The sequence below is a fragment of the Octopus bimaculoides genome, chromosome 14, assembly GCF_046866305.1.
Source record: "Octopus bimaculoides isolate indiv1 chromosome 14, ASM4686630v1, whole genome shotgun sequence".
NCBI classification, from domain to species: Eukaryota; Metazoa; Mollusca; class Cephalopoda; order Octopoda; family Octopodidae; genus Octopus; species Octopus bimaculoides.
Window position 1 is genome coordinate 31,571,604 of NC_142941.1, and position 9,563 is coordinate 31,581,166.

Genomic DNA, 9,563 nt, shown 5'->3' on the forward strand with positions numbered 1-9,563 from the left:
TTAACAGACTGTACTGATTCCTTTTACATGGCACTGGTACTAGTGAGGTCATAAAACCAGACCTTCCCTCAAGTGAGGTGGGTGTAGTATTAAGGGAGATTACTTTATGTAATTGGGATACATGGCAAGGACCTAGATTGGTAAGATCAACAATAGGTTTGTCTTAGTCGGCAGCTGGAAAGAAAAACGTATTTCACAGATTAATCAAGAGAGCCTGAGTGGAGGTGACCTGACACGTTGGCTACAAAGGAGTAGAGGCCACTATAGTAGCAGAGACAGCATATCTGTGAGTCGGGGTTTGGTGTGTACTGGCAAACAACTTCATACCAATCACTCAGGTGGTCTTCTATTGGAAGCAGCTTAGAATGTGTGTATATTAGCAACACCGCCCTAGATGAGGGAGTAGTATTCCATTGTCGACTTCACTTGATTTTTGTAATGGATTCGAAATTGTTGGGAGGAGCAAAAATATTTTCTGCCTCTTCAGAAGAGAAAGGCGAATATTTGGGACTATAGCAAAAAAAAAAATTGTTCTACTTTTACTTATGGTATTAAGTTTCAAACCACTTAGCATTAGAGCTATACTACTTGATAAACTATAATTCTGATTTAGGCGCAAAACCAGCAATTTTGAAGGGAGAGGTAGGTCAAATACATCGACCCAGTGCTCAACTGGTACTTATTTTGTCGACTTCGAAAGGATGAAAGGGCAAGTCGATCTCGGTGGAATTTGAACTCTGGACGTGCTAACGATTTTTCCACCTCGCTGCTTTCCATGATCAACCATAATCCAATCTACTATTGGCACAAACATGAAATTGGTGGGGTTAGTCGATTACATCGCCTCCAGTATTCAGTTGGTACCGACTCCGAAAGGACGACAGGCAAAGTCGACGGAATTTGAAAACGGTTTTAAATTTTGGCACAAAGTCAGCAATTTTTGAAGGGAGGGTAAGTCGATCCTGGGCGGAATTTGAACTCGAATGTAAAGACAGAAGAAATGACGCTAAACAGTTTTCGCGGCGTGCTAACGGTTCTGCTAGCTCGCAGTCTTTACGTGATCAACTATAATGATTGTCACATTGTTGTGGTAAGCAAATGTTGACTGAAATGCTCCTCAGGCTCCCATTTTTACCTTTATTGTAAGGCCAGCCACGGTTGTGTGATTAGATCATATTACTACCTCATACTTCCAATTCAATGCTGCTGTGAGAATCTTGGATAAATGTCTTCTATTGTCTCGTATTGATTAATACCTCATTAGTGGAATTTAGTTGAGGGGTAACTAAAATTTCATGATTTATGTAAAGAGTTGAATAAATTATTTGTATTAAAATGTTTCAATGCCTGTAACTAAAGTAAATAGAAAGAGAAGCGTGAAATTTTGTATCTTTTTCATAACGTAAGACATTACTGGGAATAGTCAGAAATCACTCGATGTCGCGATTCGCTAGATTACTCACGTGGTCAACAAAATCTGACTAGTTGCGATTTCGCATGGAATAGGCTCCAGCGACGATTTTATCTTTTGGCACGCATCTTTCTGAGCCTGTCGATTAGTATAAATTCTGCACGTCTTGTCTCCTTGACAGAAAGCTTTGGGATGCAGCAGAGAAAGCATTGAAAAACACCAGAGACAGACGTGGATATATGCTGACAACAACCACAAAAAACGATCAGCAACAACACGACCTGCAGTTAATTTTTAGACTATTACAATTAAAACTAACATTCAAACTCTCGACATTTTTTTTTTATGTACTCTTGTGTTCTAATTAGTGGTGATCGAATAAAAGAATAGAAATTTTGTTTGTCAAAAATCGCGACCTTCACTAGCGTTCTTTTTTGTGCATTACTCAATATAGTCATCATCAACAGTTATATTTGGCTGAATAGGAATGCTGACACCTGCATGCTTTCGTTGCATCATTCACATTAATAGAGCTGAATGTCTCAGTGTGACAAAGTTGTAAGGTGTTGCATTAGAATTCCAAATATCACACGTGTTTAGAGCTTGTGATTTCTTTCTGCAGGCGCTTTGAACTGCGTGTTGGTGCTCAATCTTCGATGAACATAACCTCATTCAGATCATGATTTTTAATAATTCTTGGTATCAGAACTTTATCAAAGATATTCAGACAATTTGTTGTGTTGCTGTTAAAACCAGCTTCTTTGAAATTAAATAACACCACATGTCCATTTCTTGCATTGGCTCCAAACCTCATTACCAGGACAGTTCTTGCTTTTACATGACAGCAAGAACTATAGAAAGGTGCAACTCTGCAGTTGTGTCTATTGATGACTTGATCAATTACGAATTCCTCAACAAAACTACTCACTTTCTTTCCTGTGTACTTCAGGCGAGACACTTTGGCACTAGTACAACCTAAAAGCCTTAGGAAAAACTGTGAAAATGTTTGGATGGAAACGAGGTTACGACTTTTAATAACTCAGTCCTTTTAAAAACTTCTAGCAATTGTCTTCCTGCATACTCCAGATTTTTGCAACTTTGATCATGCTGATGGATAGATACACATTGATAGATCGTTTTAAACCAGCCAGAAAGGTGTGGGTACACTTATAATCACAACAGTCATCCTGCAATTAACGGGGATTATCTCTTGTAGCCTTAAGTATTATCAGAGTAAACTACTTCTATTGTATACCTGTATTGGCAATTATGTTATGAGACCTACACTTAACATGATTCAGTTCAACCAATAAATTTCATTATTATGATTTCATAACTTCAGTACAATCTATCTCGAGTCACATGAAAAGCTAGTAAGACTTGTTACATGTAAAAAATAGTCTTTAATTCATGATGTTTATAAAGACGTGTTATTTTTTAAATAGTCTCAAATTAGCCAGTTGGGTCTGTCTGTATGGCAAGGAGAATGCAATGCTTTACAAACAATATCCATTGAAATGTAGACACTTCCATGTTAATTTTCATTACCAGAAATGCAATGAACCAGTAACTAATCTGTCACCAATGACACCACTGTTCACTAATTGTGATGTAAATTCATACTCAAAAGGTTGGTGTTTATGTACAGAAGTGGTGGTAGGAAACAAAAACAAAGATACACATATACATACATAGGTGCTACTTTGGCGTGTCATCTACAATTTAAAGCGAGATTACTTTAGGTTACTTTTTAGTTAAGTTTTCAATTTCTAAAAACCCTTAAGATGTTAGCTAAAGAATTTTACAATGTAATCAGCGGTGAAACGAAGGCAATTGCATTTTAGATGAAGAAGAAAATGTTAGTCCATATCATCGGTGTGGTGGAGAAATGAAGGAAGCTCGAAGAGAAGGGAAAAACGGTGAAATTTTGCCAACTTCACGTTGCAAAACTCGCAGCTCCCAGGCTTGTGTGATATACGCGCTTATTCTAATTATTATATTGTTTATTCTCAATTTCCTATTATTATTTACTAAGACATAAATGATACATGGTTTTATTGTTATTAAAATAGTGAGAATTTTGAAAAAAATACATTTACAATGCTAAGAATGAACAAAGAATTTATTTTAAAAATTTAGAAATTGAGAAGTAATCTCCCTTTAAATTGTAGATCACACACCAAAGTAGCATCCGTACATACATACATAACACGGACTTCTTTCAGTTTATAGGAAAGTTGGTTATACATCATTAGATGTATACCTGACTTTCCTAAATAAAATTATGAAATATAACGGAACGCCGAACTCCAGACTATCAACCTATACAACATTTATTCAGGTGGTAAATATATACATCTTTAGCTCAAGTTGTTACAGCTTCTATGTGTGTGAGCATAGTTGTTGGGACGTTGTTATGTAGATGTGAGCGAGCTGTCGAGTGTAAGTCCGAAAGATGGAGAGTGACAGCTATACACGTAAAGAGACTGTCTCCAGGTTGGAATGTTGGAGACACTCCTTGACACGTCCATGCTCTATTGCTGGCCAGCAAGAAAGAGAATGAATTGAGCGGGAACGCTTGGTTGTTTAACTCTACGCATGCGTGAGACTACGCATGCGCACGGCGTTACTACAAGTTTCCGTCAAGGCTTTAGTAGGAAGGGAGCTAGAGTAGATGACACATGGTTGGGAAGCAAGCCTAGCTACGACATAACCACACCTCATATTCATACACTTTGAAACAATACTCTCTACGACAAATCATGAAATAGTGCCATTGCAGAGGAAGAAAGAAAACAGTTCTATCAACCTAAGTTGCTAAATATTTCAGATGAAACATTTGATGTCCATGTCAAACAAAACACTAATTCACTGGAAACAAAAAATCTGTTTCATGTAAAAAGGAAAAATATGTCTAACATTTGTTAGCAGTGTATGCATATGCATGCACGTACTTACTTAATGACTAAAACAAGTAATATACGTGTATTACGTATGTTACTTGCTCCAGTCATTGAACTGAGGCGAAGTTGGGGTACTACCTTGAAGGCTTTTGGTAGAAATGATCGAGGGTCTCTATTGCTGAACTGCTAGGTTATGGGGGCGTAAACAAATCAACACGGATTGTCAAGCAGTGACAAAGTATACACACATCACGGTCTTCAACAGTTTTCTTCTTCCAAATTCACTCACATTGATCGAACTGAAGGTATTGTAGAAGACAGTAACTCAAGGTGCTGCAATGTGGAACTGAACACGAAACGAGACGGTTGCAAAGTGGGATTCTTAACCATTCAGTGACGCCTGCGCGCAAACACATACAAACACACAAATTAAGAGAGAAGTCTTTCTTACTGGACAAGAGGACAGCTGTATAGATGTGTTTCTGCCTTAGTGAGCTGAGAGACCCACCTTTGGTCATGACCGACAATGGGATTGCACCTAGAAAGTTACCCTCCGAGGCACAAGTCCGGGCAAAGTTGTTTATGAAAGACCAGTTGTTGCCCATGCATACCGGTCTCCCCTCTCTACGCCACCAGTGTTATCCAAGGGAAAGGCAAAGGCCGATACAGTTTGGAACCAGTGACGTCGCAACTAATTTCTACAGCTAAGTGAACTGGAGCAACGTGAAATAGAGTGTCTTGCTCAAGAACACAACACGCAGCCCGGTCCGGGATTCGAACTCACAACCTCGCGATCGTAAGCTCAACGCTCTAACCACTGAGCCATGCGCCTTCACCTGCCTTAGTAGGTGTCATCAGCACAGCAGGCTTTCTACCTTGACTCCAGTCATACGTATGACTGAGATATATGCCGAAAAAAATAGAGAACATTTATGGCCAATGGGAATTTACATAACGAAATGATCCTAGCGAAAATGAACTAAGAGAAAATAACTCAGAGTAGCCAATGGCATGAATTGTAACTAGAATAACGAAGAAATATTTCTACTCTATATCATAGATGTTCTTAATATACAGCTATGCAAACTTTTATAATTTAGATACCTTTACAAATACGAAAAGCATAATTTGTAAAAGTAGTTTTCAAATAATTTCCTTATTTAAAATTTGGGTTTATGTTTACTTTAACACCTCACACCCCCCTCCCCCCAAAAAACAAAAAACGCGTGTAATAGGTGTAAAAAATGTGTATTAAACGAATATGAAGACAAAAATTTGCGCCAACGAACCGGGGCTGGGGAGAGGACTTTCGGAAAATTCACAAGATCCGATTTTTTTCCCTCATAACTTTTAGGAAAATAGATATCTTGTAATGAAATTTTATATAAATACCTTTCAAACGGCATAGATTACGATTATAAAGAAATTTGTGAGGAATTTTTTTTATCCAAGCCAAGGGATGCGTTGGCGCATTTTTCTATACTGTAAAACATTCAACACAGCTCTTCTTAGCCCCAACGGTGGAGATGTGCTAAAAACAACAGCTAAATCGCCCTTAACTTTTTTCCATAGTGAAACTATATTCAACACCGTATTTATGAATTTGTTTCTCTCACCATGATACATGGGATCGTTTTTAAAAACCTTTTTCTATTACTCAAAAAAAAAAAAAAAAAATGAATTTGAAAATTTTTTTCAAACTTTTTTCCATTACACTCAAGCAAAAAAATAATTTATGAATTTCTTTCTCTCCGAAAGTCCTCTCCCAAACCCTCGAAAAATATTTTCCCCACAAATTTCTTTATAATCATAATCTATGCCGTTCGAAGGGTATTTATATAAAATTTCATTAAAAGATATCCATTTTCCTAAAAGTTACGAGGGGAAAAATCGGATCTTGTGAATTTTCCGAAAGCCCTCTCCCCACCTTTCAGTTCGTTAGCGCAAATTTTTGTTTTCATATTCGTTTAATACACATATTTTTACACTTACTACACTTTTGCCTACCAAAAAGCGTGAATAAATTCATTTAGGTATTTTTAAATATTTATTTAATCGCTAATAATTTACCTCTCTTTCTATCTCTCTCTCTCTTACACACACACATACACACGTTTTCAAGATAGTTGGTTCTTTGATGCAAAAATATATTGCGAGTTTTCCTCACAGCATTCGTTTGATGGCCGCGTGTAAACTGGTCGAAGAGTAGTAAGTTGGTAGATTTCATAGCACAATAAACAGCCGGTAGGGGTGACCATCGAACTGATTCGCTGTTCCGTACACCGTGTGCTGTCAACTTGTCGATCTTATTATGTATGTGTGTATATATATATGTAATACATAAATATATATATCATATATATATATGTATATGCACACATATCTCTATATTTCAAATCAGTGGATTGTACAGATATAAGCCAGTAAGCCAGACAAGTAAACCAGTGGTATTTACACAAATACCTCATACAGCATACACACGGTTGTTGACGAGTTTCCAAGCGTAGTTCTTCCTAGTTGAGACTTCGAGGTATGATTAAATTCCTTCTAACCTGTATCTCGCTCTCTTGCCAAGAATGCATTTCCTAATGTAAATGGTGTATCTGTCGTCTCGTTTTTTGTTGTTGTTTAACCCCAGGTTTTCTCTGATTGAGCAGACCTATTATCAAAGCCATTCCAGCCTCGATCATCTCATAATCCTAAGATCAAGTGGAAGATAATGTTGTTCTAGATGCATATTACAAACACACACACACATACATACATACACCGTTATTTAATGATGATTCAGTGTGATTTTGAGGTTACTTGTTTGCCATATCTAACAGATCGAACTTCATCAAATCCTTTGGTTGCCTTAACTTTCTATGAGCATTAATTTCATGCGAGTGAGGACTGCAAACATCTCTTTCGTATCTTACCCAAACAACCATCATGCTTCACAGAACAACATTCTATGGTAGTCTCCAGAGATGGCGGGTCAGGTTTGTTAAATTATGTATGGAATGAAATACAATACGCGTTATAACATAACCACCAACATACATATATTTGTGTTGTGTACGCCTGTTTTTATTGATGTGTATGTATAAATCTCTCTCTCTCTCCCTCCCTATATCTATCTATCTATCTATCTTTATACATATATATATATATTCTTTTATCCGCTGCGGCGATGCTGGGGCATCTTTTTTTTTGTTTAAGATAGCTATATATATATGTGGGTTGTATATATATATATATATTATTTCTGTCTTCCTTATATATATATATATATATATATATATATACACACACACACACACACACACATATATATGTATGTTTGCATATGCATGTGTATTTATTTGCACTCATACATGCAGATTATAAACACCTGGCACTTAACTGTATTTGTATGTCATTTCACATGCATTTGTTTGTATTTTGCTTTACGTTTTCTAATATGTGTTTGCGCGCGCGCTGTATATTTATTTGTGAGAGAGTGTTGTGATGACACATGTCAAATGTTATTTCCTCATTTAATAACACTTGCTTAGAAACGGGTAAAACATATATTACTGTTTGTTAATCGTTATGGAACAACTTCAGAAAGCCTCATTGTTTCCACTGTTTATCTGATCCCCCACAAAACCTTTATCGTTCCTTCTGGCTGTGGAGTCGCTATAGCGTCAGATGAAAAATAAAAAAGAATTGTTTGTGGTATTATTTTAGTTCCGAACCTTTATGTTCTGAGTTCAAATCTTCAGGTTTGCTATAATAAAATATCAGCGAAGTACTGGAGTTGATTTAATAATCCTATAAAGATTCGTACATATGGATGAAATTATAATAGAATACGAACCAAACCTGTCACCGTTTAAGAATTTTTTGGGGGGTGGGGATTAAAATAATTATTGTTATAAACCTAATTATTTTATTTCTTGCATTTGTATGATATTCCATGTCTTTTAAATAAAGATTCATATTGCATCTCTTATTCGTAAGGTTGGTACTTCTAGTGATCTTTGTAAATCTGCTCTTAACGGATTAAGAGACATTAACGTCTCCAGTCACTTTATCTTTTCTTTTACTTGTTTCATGCTGGTGCACCGCCTTGAAGAATTCTTTAGTTGAATAAGTCAACCCTAGTACTTTGTTTTTGTTTTAAAGCCTGGTACTTGTTCTATCGGCCCTTTTTGCCGAACTGCTAAAGACAACAACGCTACTTGTCAAGCAGTGGTGGGGGACAAACACAGACACGAAAATACACACATATTATAGATATATATGTGTATATACGATAAACATTTTTTAGTTTCCGTCTACGAAATCCACTCACAAAGCTTGAGGCTATAGTTGAAGACACTTGCCCAAGGTGCCACACAGTGAAATTGAACCTGGAACCATGTGGTTGGGATGCAAGCTTTGACGATTCTTAGCCTTTCATTCTTTCAGGGTTGATTAAAAAAAATACCAGTAAGGGTAATGGGTTAGCCAAACTGTTAGGATGGATGGCTTCCCTTGTTTTGTAGCTTCCAGCTATTTGTATTCTAACAGTAACGCCTATGATAATACTGATACTATGCTGTGTCAGAACTAAAGTGGTGGCCTTTCCTTTGAATAACACTGGTGGCGTAGAGAGGGAGGATAGACTTGCATACATGACTAACTGCCAATCTTTCACTAAACACCTTGCCCAGGCTGGCAAGATGCAAATACTTAGTCAACACTGAACAATGGCACCCATTTCTAAGCTGTTAGGTTTCAACTTACTATTGCTCAGTATCAGCCTCTCCCTCATTATAGAGTCGTTTGAAAAATTTCTACAAGCCCATAGGAAATCTACTGTTTGCATCACTGGGGAAATGCTTAGCAGCATTTCATCCATCTTCACATTTTGAGTTGAAATTCTGCTGAGATTGACTTTGCCTTTCATCCTTTCAGGGTTGATAAAATTAGTATCAGTTGAGTACTGGGATCAATGTAATCAACTTATCCCCTCTCCTGAAATTGCTGGCCTTGTGCCAAAATGTGAAACCAATATCAGCATGTCTTTCTTGCAAAGCCTCTAGATATTCCTGTTGTTCTTTGATTTATGCTGATTCACCTGGAAGTAGAGCCTTTGACCCTTACTAGTGTTTTTCAGACTGCTAAGAAGAAGAGTGAAAGTTGTCTTCTAATTGGAGACTGGTCTCCATGCTTGTAACAGGGTGAACACTACTATAGATACTCAAGAGCCATGTGGTGGAGATGGTGTTAATTTGGGC

The 9,563-nt window shown here is 37.0% G+C and overlaps 1 protein-coding gene across 1 annotated transcript in view; it reads left to right on the plus strand.

Annotated features, from left to right (window-relative positions):
• The first annotated feature begins 6,535 nt into the window (after positions 1-6,535).
• Positions 6,536-9,563, plus strand: part of LOC106874465 (uncharacterized) — a 34,548-nt gene continuing 31,520 nt past the window's right edge. Inside the window, exon 1 of the mRNA XM_014922203.3 lies at positions 6,536-6,844. The gene's annotated coding sequence lies outside the window, so the exon portion shown is untranslated. The remainder of the gene's footprint in view (positions 6,845-9,563) is intronic.